Genomic DNA, 17,626 nt, shown 5'->3' with positions numbered 1-17,626 from the left:
AAGCCCGAGAGGTGTAAAGAAAAGTGTGGCGGACCGTCCAGTGAGGTCAGAGGTCAGAAAAGTGCAGTTTTCAGACAACGGTGGACACTGGACCGGCGCCGGCGGACACTGCCGACACTTCTGACATACGCACGCGTGCGGGGACACCTCCCCTACAACGCCACACTCTCGGATAAGCCCGAGAGGTGTAAAGAAAAGTGTGGCGGACCGTCCAGTGAGGTCAGAGGTCAGAAAAGTGCAGTTTTCAGACAACGGTGGACACTGGACCGGCGCCGGCGGACACTGCCGACACTTCTGACATACGCACGCGTGCGGGGACACCTTCCCTACAACGCCAAACTCTCGGATAAGCCCGAGAGATGTAAAAAAAAGTGTGGCGGACCGTCCAGTGAGGTCAGAGGTCAGAAAAGTGCAGTTTTCAAACAACGGTGGACACTGGACCGGCGCCGGCGGACACTGCCGACACTTCTGACATACGCACGCGTGCGGGGACACCTCCCCTACAACGCCACACTCTCGGCTAAGCCCGAGAGGTGTAAAAAAAAGTGTGGCGGACCGTCCAGTGAGGTCAGAGGTCAGAAAAGTGCCGTTTTCAGACAACAGTGGACACTGGACAGGCACCGGTGGACACTGCCGACACTTCTGACATACGCACGCGTGCGGGGACACCTCCCCTACAACGCCAGACTCTCGGATAAGCCCGAGAGGTGTAAAGAAAAGTGTGGCGGACCGTCCAGTGAGGTCAGAGGTCAGAAAAGTGCAGTTTTCAGACAACGGTGGACACTGGACCGGCGCCGGCGGACACTGCCGACACTTCTGACATACGCACGCGTGCGGGGACACCTCCCCTACAACGCCACACTCTCGGATAAGCCCGAGAGGTGTAAAGAAAAGTGTGGCGGACCGTCCAGTGAGGTCAGAGGTCAGAAAAGTGCAGTTTTCAGACAACGGTGGACACTGGACCGGCGCCGGCGGACACTGCCGACACTTCTGACATACGCACGCGTGCGGGGACACCTCCCCTACAACGCCACACTCTCGGATAAGCCCGAGAGGTGTAAAGAAAAGTGTGGCGGACCGTCCAGTGAGGTCAGAGGTCAGAAAAGTGTAGTTTTCAGACAACGGTGGACACTGGACCGGCGCCGAGGGACACTGCCGACACTTCTGACATACGCACGCGTGCGGGGACACCTCCCCTACAACGCCAGACTCTCGGATAAGCCCGAGAGGTGTAAAGAAAAGTGTGGCGGACCGTCCAGTGAGGTCAGAGGTCAGAAAAGTGCAGTTTTCAGACAACGGTGGACACTGGACCGGCGCCGGCGGACGCTGCCGACACTTCTGACATACGCACGCGTGCGGGGACACCTCCCCTACAACGCCACACTCTCGGATAAGCCAGAGAGATGTAAAAAAAAGTGTGGCGGACCGTCCAGTGAGGTCAGAGGTCAGAAAAGTGCAGTTTTCAGACAACGGTGGACACTGGACCGGCGCCGGCGGACACTGCCGACACTTCTGACATACGCACGCGTGCGGGGACACCTCCCCTACAACGCCACACTCTCGGATAAGCCCGAGAGGTGTAAAAAAAAGTGTGGCGGACCGTCCAGTGAGGTCAGAGGTCAGAAAAGTGCCGTTTTCAGACAACAGTGGACACTGGACAGGCACCGGTGGACACTGCCGACACTTCTGACATACGCACGCGTGCGGGGACACCTCCCCTACAACGCCACACTCTCGGATAAGCCCGAGAGGTGTAAAGAAAAGTGTGGCGGACCGTCCAGTGAGGTCAGAGGTCAGAAAAGTGCAGTTTTCAGACAACGGTGGACACTGGACCAGCGCCGGCGGACACTGCCGACACTTCTGACATACGCACGCGTGCGGGGACACCTCCCCTACAACGCCAGACTCTCGGATAAGCCCGAGAGGTGTAAAGAAAAGTGTGGCGGACCGTCCAGTGAGGTCAGAGGTCAGAAAAGTGCAGTTTTCAGACAACGGTGGACACTGGACCGGCGCCGGCGGACACTGCCGACACTTCTGACATACGCACGCGTGCGGGGACACCTCCCCTACAACGCCACACTCTCGGATAAGCCCGAGAGGTGTAAAGAAAAGTGTGGCGGACCGTCCAGTGAGGTCAGAGGTCAGAAAAGTGCAGTTTTCAGACAACGGTGGACACTGGACCGGCGCCGGCGGACACTGCCGACACTTCTGACATACGCACACGTGTGGGGACACCTCCCCTACAACGCCACACTCTCGGATAAGCCCGAGAGATGTAAAAAAAAGTGTGGCGGACCGTCCAGTGAGGTCAGAGGTCAGAAAAGTGCAGTTTTCAGACAACGGTGGACACTGGACCGGCGCCGGCGGACACTGCCGACACTTCTGACATACGCACGCGTGCGGGGACACCTCCCTTACAACGCCACACTCTCGGATAAGCCCGAGAGGTGTAAAAAAAAGTGTGGCGGACCGTCCAGTGAGGTCAGAGGTCAGAAAAGTGCAGTTTTCAGACAACGGTGGACACTGGACCGGCGCCGGCGGACACTGCCGACACTTCTGACATACGCACGCGTGCGGGGACACCTCCCCTACAACGCCAGACTCTCGGATAAGCCCGAGAGGTGTAAAGAAAAGTGTGGCGGACCGTCCAGTGAGGTCAGAGGTCAGAAAAGTGCAGTTTTCAGACAACGGTGGACACTGGACCGGCGCCGGCGGACACTGCCGACACTTCTGACATACGCACGCGTGCGGGGACACCTCCCCTACAACGCCACACTCTCGGATAAGCCCGAGAGGTGTAAAGAAAAGTGTGGCGGACCGTCCAGTGAGGTCAGAGGTCAGAAAAGTGCAGTTTTCAGACAACGGTGGACACTGGACCGGCGCCGGCGGACACTGCCGACACTTCTGACATACGCACGCGTGCGGGGACACCTCCCCTACAACGCCACACTCTCGGATAAGCCCGAGAGATGTAAAAAAAAGTGTGGCGGACCGTCCAGTGAGGTCAGAGGTCAGAAAAGTGCAGTTTTCAGACAACGGTGGACACTGGACCGGCGCCGGCGGACACTGCCGACACTTCTGACATACGCACGCGTGCGGGGACACCTCCCCTACAACGCCACACTCTCGGATAAGCCCGAGAGGTGTAAAAAAAAGTGTGGCGGACCGTCCTGTGAGGTCAGAGGTCAGAAAAGTGCCGTTTTCAGACAACAGTGGACACTGGACAGGCACCGGTGGACACTGCCGACACTTCTGACATACGCACGCGTGCGGGGACACCTCCCCTACAACGCCACACTCTCGGATAAGCCCGAGAGGTGTAAAGAAAAGTGTGGCGGACCGTCCAGTGAGGTCAGAGGTCAGAAAAGTGCAGTTTTCAGACAACGGTGGACACTGGACCAGCGCCGGCGGACACTGCCGACACTTCTGACATACGCACGCGTGCGGGGACACCTCCCCTACAACGCCAGACTCTCGGATAAGCCCGAGAGGTGTAAAGAAAAGTGTGGCGGACCGTCCAGTGAGGTCAGAGGTCAGAAAAGTGCAGTTTTCAGACAACGGTGGACACTGGACCGGCGCCGGCGGACACTGCCGACACTTCTGACATACGCACGCGTGCGGGGACACCTCCCCTACAACGCCACACTCTCGGATAAGCCCGAGAGGTGTAAAGAAAAGTGTGGCGGACCGTCCAGTGAGGTCAGAGGTCAGAAAAGTGCAGTTTTCAGACAACGGTGGACACTGGACCGGCGCCGGCGGACACTGCCGACACTTCTGACATACGCACGCGTGCGGGGACACCTCCCCTACAACGCCACACTCTCGGATAAGCCCGAGAGATGTAAAAAAAAGTGTGGCGGACCGTCCAGTGAGGTCAGAGGTCAGAAAAGTGCAGTTTTCAGACAACGGTGGACACTGGACCGGCGCCGGCGGACACTGCCGACACTTCTGACATACGCACGCGTGCGGGGACACCTCCCCTACAACGCCAGACTCTCGGATAAGCCCGAGAGGTGTAAAGAAAAGTGTGGCGGACCGTCCAGTGAGGTCAGAGGTCAGAAAAGTGCAGTTTTCAGACAACGGTGGACACTGGACCGGCGCCGGCGGACACTGCCGACACTTCTGACATACACACGCGTGCGGGGACACCTCCCCTACAACGCCACACTCTCGGATAAGCCCGAGAGGTGTAAAGAAAAGTGTGGCGGACCGTCCAGTGAGGTCAGAGGTCAGAAAAGTGCAGTTTTCAGACAACGGTGGACACTGGACCGGCGCCGGCGGACACTGCCGACACTTCTGACATACGCACGCGTGCGGGGACACCTCCCCTACAACGCCACACTCTCGGATAAGCCCGAGAGGTGTAAAGAAAAGTGTGGCGGACCGTCCAGTGAGGTCAGAGGTCAGAAAAGTGCAGTTTTCAGACAACGGTGGACACTGGACCGGCGCCGGCGGACACTGCCGACACTTCTGACATACGCACGCGTGCGGGGACACCTCCCCTACAACGCCAGACTCTCGGATAAGCCCGAGAGGTGTAAAGAAAAGTGTGGCGGACCGTCCAGTGAGGTCAGAAGTCAGAAAAGTGCAGTTTTCAGACAACGGTGGACACTGGACCGGCGCCGGCGGACACTGCCGACACTTCTGACATACGCAGGCGTGCGGGGACACCTCCCCTACAACGCCAGACTCTCGGATAAGCCCGAGAGGTGTAAAGAAAAGTGTGGCGGACCGTCCAGTGAGGTCAGAGGTCAGAAAAGTGCAGTTTTCAGACAACGGTGGACACTGGACCGGCGCCGGCGGACACTGCCGACACTTCTGACATACGCACGCGTGCGGGGACACCTCCCCTACAACGCCACACTCTCGGATAAGCCCGAGAGATGTAAAAAAAAGTGTGGCGGACCGTCCAGTGAGGTCAGAGGTCAGAAAAGTGCAGTTTTCAGACAACGGTGGACACTGGACCGGCGCCGGCGGACACTGCCGACACTTCTGACATACGCACGCGTGCGGGGACACCTCCCCTACAACGCCACACTCTCGGATAAGCCCGAGAGGTGTAAAAAAAAGTGTGGCGGACCGTCCAGTGAGGTCAGAGGTCAGAAAAGTGCCGTTTTCAGACAACAGTGGACACTGGACAGGCACCGGTGGACACTGCCGACACTTCTGACATACGCACGCGTGCGGGGACACCTCCCCTACAACGCCACACTCTCGGATAAGCCCGAGAGGTGTAAAGAAAAGTGTGGCGGACCGTCCAGTGAGGTCAGAGGTCAGAAAAGTGCAGTTTTCAGACAACGGTGGACACTGGACCAGCGCCGGCGGACACTGCCGACACTTCTGACATACGCACGCGTGCGGGGACACCTCCCCTACAACGCCAGACTCTCGGATAAGCCCGAGAGGTGTAAAGAAAAGTGTGGCGGACCGTCCAGTGAGGTCAGAGGTCAGAAAAGTGCAGTTTTCAGACAACGGTGGACACTGGACCGGCGCCGGCGGACACTGCCGACACTTCTGACATACGCACGCGTGCGGGGACACCTCCCCTACAACGCCACACTCTCGGATAAGCCCGAGAGATGTAAAAAAAAGTGTGGCGGACCGTCCAGTGAGGTCAGAGGTCAGAAAAATGCAGTTTTCAGACAACGGTGGACACTGGACCGGCGCCGGCGGACAATGCCGACACTTCTGACATACGCACGCGTGCGGGGACACCTCCCCTACAACGCCACACTCTCGGATAAGCCCGAGAGGTGTAAAAAAAAGTGTGGCGGACCGTCCAGTGAGGTCAGAGGTCAGAAAAGTGCCGTTTTCAGACAACAGTGGACACTGGACAGGCACCGGTGGACACTGCCGACACTTCTGACATACGCACGCGTGCGGGGACACCTCCCCTACAACGCCACACTCTCGGATAAGCCCGAGAGGTGTAAAGAAAAGTGTGGCGGACCGTCCAGTGAGGTCAGAGGTCAGAAAAGTGCAGTTTTCAGACAACGGTGGACACTGGACCAGCGCCGGCGGACACTGCCGACACTTCTGACATACGCACGCGTGCGGGGACACCTCCCCTACAACGCCAGACTCTCGGATAAGCCCGAGAGGTGTAAAGAAAAGTGTGGCGGACCGTCCAGTGAGGTCAGAGGTCAGAAAAGTGCAGTTTTCAGACAACGGTGGACACTGGACCGGCGCCGGCGGACACTGCCGACACTTCTGACATACGCACGCGTGCGGGGACACCTCCCCTACAACGCCAGACTCTCGGATAAGCCCGAGAGGTGTAAAGAAAAGTGTGGCGGACCGTCCAGTGAGGTCAGAGGTCAGAAAAGTGCAGTTTTCAGACAACGGTGGACACTGGACCGGCGCCGGCGGACACTGCCGACACTTCTGACATACGCACGCGTGCGGGGACACCTCCCCTACAACGCCACACTCTCGGATAAGCCCGAGAGGTGTAAAGAAAAGTGTGGCGGACCGTCCAGTGAGGTCAGAGGTCAGAAAAGTGCAGTTTTCAGACAACGGTGGACACTGGACCGGCGCCGGCGGACACTGCCGACACTTCTGACATACGCACGCGTGCAGGGACACCTCCCCTACAACGCCAGACTCTCGGATAAGCCCGAGAGGTGTAAAGAAAAGTGTGGCGGACCGTCCAGTGAGGTCAGAGGTCAGAAAAGTGCAGTTTTCAGACAACGGTGGACACTGGACCGGCGCCGGCGGACACTGCCGACACTTCTGACATACGCACGCGTGCGGGGACACCTCCCCTACAACGCCACACTCTCGGATAAGCCCGAGAGATGTAAAAAAAAGTGTGGCGGACCGTCCAGTGAGGTCAGAGGTCAGAAAAGTGCAGTTTTCAGACAACGGTGGACACTGGACCGGCGCCGGCGGACACTGCCGACACTTCTGACATACGCACGCGTGCGGGGACACCTCCCATACAACGCCACACTCTCGGATAAGCCCGAGAGGTGTAAAAAAAAGTGTGGCGGACCGTCCAGTGAGGTCAGAGGTCAGAAAAGTGCAGTTTTCAGACAACGGTGGACACTGGACCGGCGCCGGCGGATACTGCCGACACTTCTGACATACGCACGCGTGCGGGGACACCTCCCCTACAACGCCACACTCTCGGATAAGCCCGAGAGATGTAAAAAAAAGTGTGGCGGACCGTCCAGTGAGGTCAGAGGTCAGAAAAGTGCAGTTTTCAGACAACGGTGGACACTGGACCGGCGCCGGCGGACACTGCCGACACTTCTGACATACGCACGCGTGCGGGGACACCTCCCCTACAACGCCACACTCTCGGATAAGCCCGAGAGGTGTAAAAAAAAGTGTGGCGGACCGTCCAGTGAGGTCAGAGGTCAGAAAAGTGCCGTTTTCAGACAACAGTGGACACTGGACAGGCACCGGTGGACACTGCCGACACTTCTGACATACGCACGCGTGCGGGGACACCTCCCCTACAACGCCACACTCTCGGATAAGCCCGAGAGGTGTAAAGAAAAGTGTGGCGGACCGTCCAGTGAGGTCAGAGGTCAGAAAAGTGCAGTTTTCAGACAACGGTGGACACTGGACCAGCGCCGGCGGACACTGCCGACACTTCTGACATACGCACGCGTGCGGGGACACCTCCCCTACAACGCCAGACTCTCGGATAAGCCCGAGAGGTGTAAAGAAAAGTGTGGCGGACCGTCCAGTGAGGTCAGAGGTCAGAAAAGTGCAGTTTTCAGACAACGGTGGACACTGGACCGGCGCCGGCGGACACTGCCGACACTTCTGACATACGCACGCGTGCGGGGACACCTCCCCTACAACGCCAGACTCTCGGATAAGCCCGAGAGGTGTAAAGAAAAGTGTGGCGGACCGTCCAGTGAGGTCAGAGGTCAGAAAAGTGCAGTTTTCAGACAACGGTGGACACTGGACCGGCGCCGGCGGACACTGCCGACACTTCTGACATACGCACGCGTGCGGGGACACCTCCCCTACAACGCCACACTCTCGGATAAGCCCGAGAGGTGTAAAGAAAAGTGTGGCGGACCGTCCAGTGAGGTCAGAGGTCAGAAAAGTGCAGTTTTCAGACAACGGTGGACACTGGACCGGCGCCGGCGGACACTGCCGACACTTCTGACATACGCACGCGTGCAGGGACACCTCCCCTACAACGCCACACTCTCGGATAAGCCCGAGAGATGTAAAAAAAAGTGTGGCGGACCGTCCAGTGAGGTCAGAGGTCAGAAAAGTGCAGTTTTCAGACAACGGTGGACACTGGACCGGCGCCGGCGGACACTGCCGACACTTCTGACATACGCACGCGTGCGGGGACACCTCCCCTACAACGCCAGACTCTCGGATAAGCCCGAGAGGTGTAAAGAAAAGTGTGGCGGACCGTCCAGTGAGGTCAGAGGTCAGAAAAGTGCAGTTTTCAGACAACGGTGGACACTGGACCGGCGCCGGCGGACACTGCCGACACTTCTGACATACGCACGCGTGCGGGGACACCTCCCCTACAACGCCACACTCTCGGATAAGCCCGAGAGATGTAAAAAAAAGTGTGGCGGACCGTCCAGTGAGGTCAGAGGTCAGAAAAGTGCAGTTTTCAGACAACGGTGGACACTGGACCGGCGCCGGCGGACACTGCCGACACTTCTGACATACGCACGCGTGCGGGGACACCTCCCCTACAACGCCACACTCTCGGATAAGCCCGAGAGGTGTAAAAAAAAGTGTGGCGGACCGTCCAGTGAGGTCAGAGGTCAGAAAAGTGCCGTTTTCAGACAACAGTGGACACTGGACAGGCACCGGTGGACACTGCCGACACTTCTGACATACGCACGCGTGCGGGGACACCTCCCCTACAACGCCACACTCTCGGATAAGCCCGAGAGATGTAAAAAAAAGTGTGGCGGACCGTCCAGTGAGGTCAGAGGTCAGAAAAGTGCAGTTTTCAGACAACGGTGGACACTGGACCAGCGCCGGCGGACACTGCCGACACTTCTGACATACGCACGCGTGCGGGGACACCTCCCATACAACGCCAAACTCTCGGATAAGCCCGAGAGGTGTAAAAAAAAGTGTGGCGGACCGTCCAGTGAGGTCAGAGGTCAGAAAAGTGCCGTTTTCAGACAACAGTGGACACTGGACAGGCACCGGTGGACACTGCCGACACTTCTGACATACGCACGCGTGCGGGGACACCTCCCCTACAACGCCACACTCTCGGATAAGCCCGAGAGGTGTAAAGAAAAGTGTGGCGGACCGTCCAGTGAGGTCAGAGGTCAGAAAAGTGCAGTTTTCAGACAACGGTGGACACTGGACCAGCGCCGGCGGACACTGCCGACACTTCTGACATACGCACGCGTGCGGGGACACCTCCCCTACAACGCCAGACTCTCGGATAAGCCCGAGAGGTGTAAAGAAAAGTGTGGCGGACCGTCCAGTGAGGTCAGAGGTCAGAAAAGTGCAGTTTTCAGACAACGGTGGACACTGGACCGGCGCCGGCGGACACTGCCGACACTTCTGACATACGCACGCGTGCGGGGACACCTCCCCTACAACGCCAGACTCTCGGATAAGCCCGAGAGGTGTAAAGAAAAGTGTGGCGGACCGTCCAGTGAGGTCAGAGGTCAGAAAAGTGCAGTTTTCAGACAACGGTGGACACTGGACCGGCGCCGGCGGACACTGCCGACACTTCTGACATACGCACGCGTGCGGTGACACCTCCCCTACAACGCCACACTCTCGGATAAGCCCGAGAGGTGTAAAGAAAAGTGTGGCGGACCGTCCAGTGAGGTCAGAGGTCAGAAAAGTGCAGTTTTCAGACAACGGTGGACACTGGACCGGCGCCGGCGGACACTGCCGACACTTCTGACATACGCACGCGTGCAGGGACACCTCCCCTACAACGCCAGACTCTCGGATAAGCCCGAGAGGTGTAAAGAAAAGTGTGGCGGACCGTCCAGTGAGGTCAGAGGTCAGAAAAGTGCAGTTTTCAGACAACGGTGGACACTGGATCGGCGCCGGCGGACACTGCCGACACTTCTGACATACGCACGCGTGCGGGGACACCTCCCCTACAACGCCACACTCTCGGATAAGCCCGAGAGATGTAAAAAAAAGTGTGGCGGACCGTCCAGTGAGGTCAGAGGTCAGAAAAGTGCAGTTTTCAGACAACGGTGGACACTGGACCGGCGCCGGCGGACACTGCCGACACTTCTGACATACGCACGCGTGCGGGGACACCTCCCATACAACGCCACACTCTCGGATAAGCCCGAGAGGTGTAAAAAAAAGTGTGGCGGACCGTCCAGTGAGGTCAGAGGTCAGAAAAGTGCAGTTTTCAGACAACGGTGGACACTGGACCGGCGCCGGCGGACACTGCCGACACTTCTGACATACGCACGCGTGCGGGGACACCTCCCCTACAACACCACACTCTCGGATAAGCCCGAGAGATGTAAAAAAAAGTGTGGCGGACCGTCCAGTGAGGTCAGAGGTCAGAAAAGTGCAGTTTTCAGACAACGGTGGACACTGGACCGGCGCCGGCGGACACTGCCGACACTTCTGACATACGCACGCGTGCGGGGACACCTCCCCTACAACGCCACACTCTCGGATAAGCCCGAGAGGTGTAAAAAAAAGTGTGGCGGACCGTCCAGTGAGGTCAGAGGTCAGAAAAGTGCCGTTTTCAGACAACAGTGGACACTGGACAGGCACCGGTGGACACTGCCGACACTTCTGACATACGCACGCGTGCAGGGACACCTCCCCTACAACGCCACACTCTCGGATAAGCCCGAGAGGTGTAAAGAAAAGTGTGGCGGACCGTCCAGTGAGGTCAGAGGTCAGAAAAGTGCAGTTTTCAGACAACGGTGGACACTGGACCAGCGCCGGCGGACACTGCCGACACTTCTGACATACGCACGCGTGCGGGGACACCTCCCCTACAACGCCAGACTCTCGGATAAGCCCGAGAGGTGTAAAGAAAAGTGTGGCGGACCGTCCAGTGAGGTCAGAGGTCAGAAAAGTGCAGTTTTCAGACAACGGTGGACACTGGACCGGCGCCGGCGGACACTGCCGACACTTCTGACATACGCACGCGTGCGGGGACACCTCCCCTACAACGCCAGACTCTCGGATAAGCCCGAGAGGTGTAAAGAAAAGTGTGGCGGACCGTCCAGTGAGGTCAGAGGTCAGAAAAGTGCAGTTTTCAGACAACGGTGGACACTGGACCAGCGCCGGCGGACACTGCCGACACTTCTGACATACGCACGCGTGCGGGGACACCTCCCCTACAACGCCAGACTCTCGGATAAGCCCGAGAGGTGTAAAGAAAAGTGTGGCGGACCGTCCAGTGAGGTCAGAGGTCAGAAAAGTGCAGTTTTCAGACAACGGTGGACACTGGACCGGCGCCGGCGGACACTGCCGACACTTCTGACATACGCACGCGTGCGGGGACACCTCCCCTACAACGCCAGACTCTCGGATAAGCCCGAGAGGTGTAAAGAAAAGTGTGGCGGACCGTCCAGTGAGGTCAGAGGTCAGAAAAGTGCAGTTTTCAGACAACGGTGGACACTGGACCGGCGCCGGCGGACACTGCCGACACTTCTGACATACGCACGCGTGCAGGGACACCTCCCCTACAACGCCAGACTCTCGGATAAGCCCGAGAGGTGTAAAGAAAAGTGTGGCGGACCGTCCAGTGAGGTCAGAGGTCAGAAAAGTGCAGTTTTCAGACAACGGTGGACACTGGACCGGCGCCGGCGGACACTGCCGACACTTCTGACATACGCACGCGTGCGGGGACACCTCCCCTACAACGCCACACTCTCGGATAAGCCCGAGAGATGTAAAAAAAAGTGTGGCGGACCGTCCAGTGAGGTCAGAGGTCAGAAAAGTGCAGTTTTCAGACAACGGTGGACACTGGACCGGCGCCGGCGGACACTGCCGACACTTCTGACATACGCACGCGTGCGGGGACACCTCCCATACAACGCCACACTCTCGGATAAGCCCGAGAGGTGTAAAAAAAAGTGTGGCGGACCGTCCAGTGAGGTCAGAGGTCAGAAAAGTGCAGTTTTCAGACAACGGTGGACACTGGACCGGCGCCGGCGGACACTGCCGACACTTCTGACATACGCACGCGTGCGGGGACACCTCCCCTACAACGCCACACTCTCGGATAAGCCCGAGAGATGTAAAAAAAAGTGTGGCGGACCGTCCAGTGAGGTCAGAGGTCAGAAAAGTGCAGTTTTCAGACAACGGTGGACACTGGACCGGCGCCGGCGGACACTGCCGACACTTCTGACATACGCACGCGTGCGGGGACACCTCCCCTACAACGCCACACTCTCGGATAAGCCCGAGAGGTGTAAAGAAAAGTGTGGCGGACCGTCCAGTGAGGTCAGAGGTCAGAAAAGTGCAGTTTTCAGACAACGGTGGACACTGGACCGGCGCCGGCGGACACTGCCGACACTTCTGACATACGCACGCGTGCGGGGACACCTCCCCTACAACGCCAGACTCTCGGATAAGCCCGAGAGGTGTAAAGAAAAGTGTGGCGGACCGTCCAGTGAGGTCAGAGGTCAGAAAAGTGCAGTTTTCAGACAACGGTGGACACTGGACCGGCGCCGGCGGACACTGCCGACACTTCTGACATACGCACGCGTGCGGGGACACCTCCCCTACAACGCCAGACTCTCGGATAAGCCCGAGAGGTGTAAAGAAAAGTGTGGCGGACCGTCCAGTGAGGTCAGAGGTCAGAAAAGTGCAGTTTTCAGACAACGGTGGACACTGGACCGGCGCCGGCGGACACTGCCGACACTTCTGACATACGCACGCGTGCGGGGACACCTCCCCTACAACGCCACACTCTCGGATAAGCCCGAGAGATGTAAAAAAAAGTGTGGCGGACCGTCCAGTGAGGTCAGAGGTCAGAAAAGTGCAGTTTTCAGACAACGGTGGACACTGGACCGGCGCCGGCGGACAGTGCCGACACTTCTGACATACGCACGCGTGCGGGGACACCTCCCCTACAACGCCACACTCTCGGATAAGCCCGAGAGGTGTAAAAAAAAGTGTGGCGGACCGTCCAGTGAGGTCAGAGGTCAGAAAAGTGCCGTTTTCAGACAACAGTGGACACTGGACAGGCACCGGTGGACACTGCCGACACTTCTGACATACGCACGCGTGCGGGGACACCTCCCCTACAACGCCACACTCTCGGATAAGCCCGAGAGGTGTAAAGAAAAGTGTGGCGGACCGTCCAGTGAGGTCAGAGGTCAGAAAAGTGCAGTTTTCAGACAACGGTGGACACTGGACCAGCGCCGGCGGACACTGCCGACACTTCTGACATACGCACGCGTGCGGGGACACCTCCCCTACAACGCCAGACTCTCGGATAAGCCCGAGAGGTGTAAAGAAAAGTGTGGCGGACCGTCCAGTGAGGTCAGAGGTCAGAAAAGTGCAGTTTTCAGACAACGGTGGACACTGGACCGGCGCCGGCGGACACTGCCGACACTTCTGACATACGCACGCGTGCGGGGACACCTCCCCTACAACGCCACACTCTCGGATAAGCCCGAGAGGTGTAAAGAAAAGTGTGGCGGACAGTCCAGTGAGGTCAGAGGTCAGAAAAGTGCAGTTTTCAGACAACGGTGGACACTGGACCGGCGCCGGCGGACACTGCCGACACTTCTGACATACGCAAGCGTGCGGGGACACCTCCCCTACAACGCCACACTCTCGGATAAGCCCGAGAGATGTAAAAAAAAGTGTGGCGGACCGTCCAGTGAGGTCAGAGGTCAGAAAAGTGCAGTTTTCAGACAACGGTGGACACTGGACCGGCGCCGGCGGACACTGCCGACACTTCTGACATACGCACGCGTGCGGGGACACCTCCCCTACAACACCACACTCTCGGATAAGCCCGAGAGGTGTAAAAAAAAGTGTGGCGGACCGTCCAGTGAGGTCAGAAAAGTGCAGTTTTCAGACAACGGTGGACACTGGACCGGCGCCGGCGGACACTGCCGACACTTCTGACATACGCACGCGTGCGGGGACACCTCCCCTACAACGCCAGACTCTCGGATAAGCCCGAGAGGTGTAAAGAAAAGTGTGGCGGACCGTCCAGTGAGGTCAGAGGTCAGAAAAGTGCAGTTTTCAGACAACGGTGGACACTGGACCGGCGCCGGCGGACACTGCCGACACTTCTGACATACGCACGCGTGCGGGGACACCTCCCCTACAACGCCACACTCTCGGATAAGCCCGAGAGGTGTAAAGAAAAGTGTGGCGGACCGTCCAGTGAGGTCAGAGGTCAGAAAAGTGCAGTTTTCAGACAACGGTGGACACTGGACCGGCGCCGGCGGACACTGCCGACACTTCTGACATACGCACGCGTGCGGGGACACCTCCCCTACAACGCCACACTCTCGGATAAGCCCGAGAGGTGTAAAGAAAAGTGTGGCGGACCGTCCAGTGAGGTCAGAGGTCAGAAAAGTGCAGTTTTCAGACAACGGTGGACACTGGACCGGCGCCGGCGGACACTGCCGACACTTCTGACATACGCACGCGTGCGGGGACACCTCCCCTACAACGCCACACTCTCGGATAAGCCCGAGAGATGTAAAAAAAAGTGTGGCGGACCGTCCAGTGAGGTCAGAGGTCAGAAAAGTGCAGTTTTCAGACAACGGTGGACACTGGACCGGCGCCGGCGGACACTGCCGACACTTCTGACATACGCACGCGTGCGGGGACACCTCCCCTACAACGCCACACTCTCGGATAAGCCCGAGAGGTGTAAAAAAAAGTGTGGCGGACCGTCCAGTGAGGTCAGAGGTCAGAAAAGTGCCGTTTTCAGACAACAGTGGACACTGGACAGGCACCGGTGGACACTGCCGACACTTCTGACATACGCACGCGTGCGGGGACACCTCCCCTACAACGCCAGACTCTCGGATAAGCCCGAGAGGTGTAAAGAAAAGTGTGGCGGACCGTCCAGTGAGGTCAGAGGTCAGAAAAGTGCAGTTTTCAGACAACGGTGGACACTGGACCGGCGCCGGCGGACACTGCCGACACTTCTGACATACGCACGCGTGCGGGGACACCTCCCCTACAACGCCACACTCTCGGATAAGCCCGAGAGGTGTAAAGAAAAGTGTGGCGGACCGTCCAGTGAGGTCAGAGGTCAGAAAAGTGCAGTTTTCAGACAACGGTGGACACTGGACCGGCGCCGGCGGACACTGCCGACACTTCTGACATACGCACGCGTGCGGGGACACCTCCCCTACAACGCCACACTCTCGGATAAGCCCGAGAGGTGTAAAGAAAAGTGTGGCGGACCGTCCAGTGAGGTCAGAGGTCAGAAAAGTGCAGTTTTCAGACAACGGTGGACACTGGACCGGCGCCGAGGGACACTGCCGACACTTCTGACATACGCACGCGTGCGGGGACACCTCCCCTACAACGCCAGACTCTCGGATAAGCCCGAGAGGTGTAAAGAAAAGTGTGGCGGACCGTCCAGTGAGGTCAGAAGTCAGAAAAGTGCAGTTTTCAGACAACGGTGGACACTGGACCGGCGCCGGCGGACACTGCCGACACTTCTGACATACGCACGCGTGCGGGGACACCTCCCCTACAACGCCAGACTCTCGGATAAGCCCGAGAGGTGTAAAGAAAAGTGTGGCGGACCGTCCAGTGAGGTCAGAGGTCAGAAAAGTGCAGTTTTCAGACAACGGTGGACACTGGACCGGCGCCGGCGGACACTGCCGACACTTCTGACATACGCACGCGTGCGGGGACACCTCCCCTACAACGCCACACTCTCGGATAAGCCCGAGAGATGTAAAAAAAAGTGTGGCGGACCGTCCAGTGAGGTCAGAGGTCAGAAAAGTGCAGTTTTCAGACAACGGTGGACACTGGACCGGCGCCGGCGGACACTGCCGACACTTCTGACATACGCACGCGTGCGGGGACACCTCCCCTACAACGCCACACTCTCGGATAAGCCCGAGAGGTGTAAAAAAAAGTGTGGCGGACCGTCCAGTGAGGTCAGAGGTCAGAAAAGTGCCGTTTTCAGACAACAGTGGACACTGGACAGGCACCGGTGGACACTGCCGACACTTCTGACATACGCACGCGTGCGGGGACACCTCCCCTACAACGCCAGACTCTCGGATAAGCCCGAGAGGTGTAAAGAAAAGTGTGGCGGACCGTCCAGTGAGGTCAGAGGTCAGAAAAGTGCAGTTTTCAGACAACGGTGGACACTGGACCGGCGCCGGCGGACACTGCCGACACTTCTGACATACGCACGCGTGCGGGGACACCTCCCCTACAACGCCACACTCTCGGATAAGCCCGAGAGGTGTAAAGAAAAGTGTGGCGGACCGTCCAGTGAGGTCAGAGGTCAGAAAAGTGCAGTTTTCAGACAACGGTGGACACTGGACCGGCGCCGGCGGACACTGCCGACACTTCTGACATACGCACGCGTGCGGGGACACCTCCCCTACAACGCCACACTCTCAGATAAGCCCGAGAGGTGTAAAGAAAAGTGTGGCGGACCGTCCAGTGAGGTCAGAGGTCAGAAAAGTGCAGTTTTCAGACAACGGTGGACACTGGACCGGCGCCGGCGGACACTGCCGACACTTCTGACATACGCACGCGTGCGGGGACACCTCCCCTACAACGCCAGACTCTCGGATAAGCCCGAGAGGTGTAAAGAAAAGTGTGGCGGACCGTCCAGTGAGGTCAGAAGTCAGAAAAGTGCAGTTTTCAGACAACGGTGGACACTGGACCGGCGCCGGCGGACACTGCCGACACTTCTGACATACGCACGCGTGCGGGGACACCTCCCCTACAACGCCACACTCTCGGATAAGCCCGAGAGGTGTAAAGAAAAGTGTGGCGGACCGTCCAGTGAGGTCAGAGGTCAGAAAAGTGCAGTTTTCAGACAACGGTGGACACTGGACCGGCGCCGGCGGACACTGCCGACACTTCTGACATACGCACGCGTGCGGGGACACCTCCCCTACAACGCCAGACTCTCGGATAAGCCCGAGAGGTGTAAAGAAAAGTGTGGCGGACCGTCCAGTGAGGTCAGAAGTCAGAAAAGTGCAGTTTTCAGACAACGGTGGACACTGGACCGGCGCCGGCGGACACTGCCGACACTTCTGACATACGCACGCGTGCGGGGACACCTCCCCTACAACGCCAGACTCTCGGATAAGCCCGAGAGGTGTAAAGAAAAGTGTGGCGGACCGTCCAGTGAGGTCAGAGGTCAGAAAAGTGCAGTTTTCAGACAACGGTGGACACTGGACCGGCGCCGGCGGACACTGCCGACACTTCTGACATACGCACGCGTGCGGGGACACCTCCCCTACAACGCCACACTCTCGGATAAGCCCGAGAGATGTAAAAAAAAGTGTGGCGGACCGTCCAGTGAGGTCAGAGGTCAGAAAAGTGCAGTTTTCAGACAACGGTGGACACTGGACCGGCGCCGGCGGACACTGCCGACACTTCTGACATACGCACGCGTGCGGGGACACCTCCCCTACAACGCCACACTCTCGGATAAGCCCGAGAGGTGTAAAGAAAAGTGTGGCGGACCGTCCAGTGAGGTCAGAGGTCAGAA

This window comes from Gymnoscopelus braueri, assembly GCF_963280865.1.
Source record: "Gymnoscopelus braueri genome assembly, chromosome: 18".
Taxonomy (NCBI): domain Eukaryota; kingdom Metazoa; phylum Chordata; class Actinopteri; order Myctophiformes; family Myctophidae; genus Gymnoscopelus; species Gymnoscopelus braueri.
Note: the sequence above shows the minus strand (reverse complement) of the source record.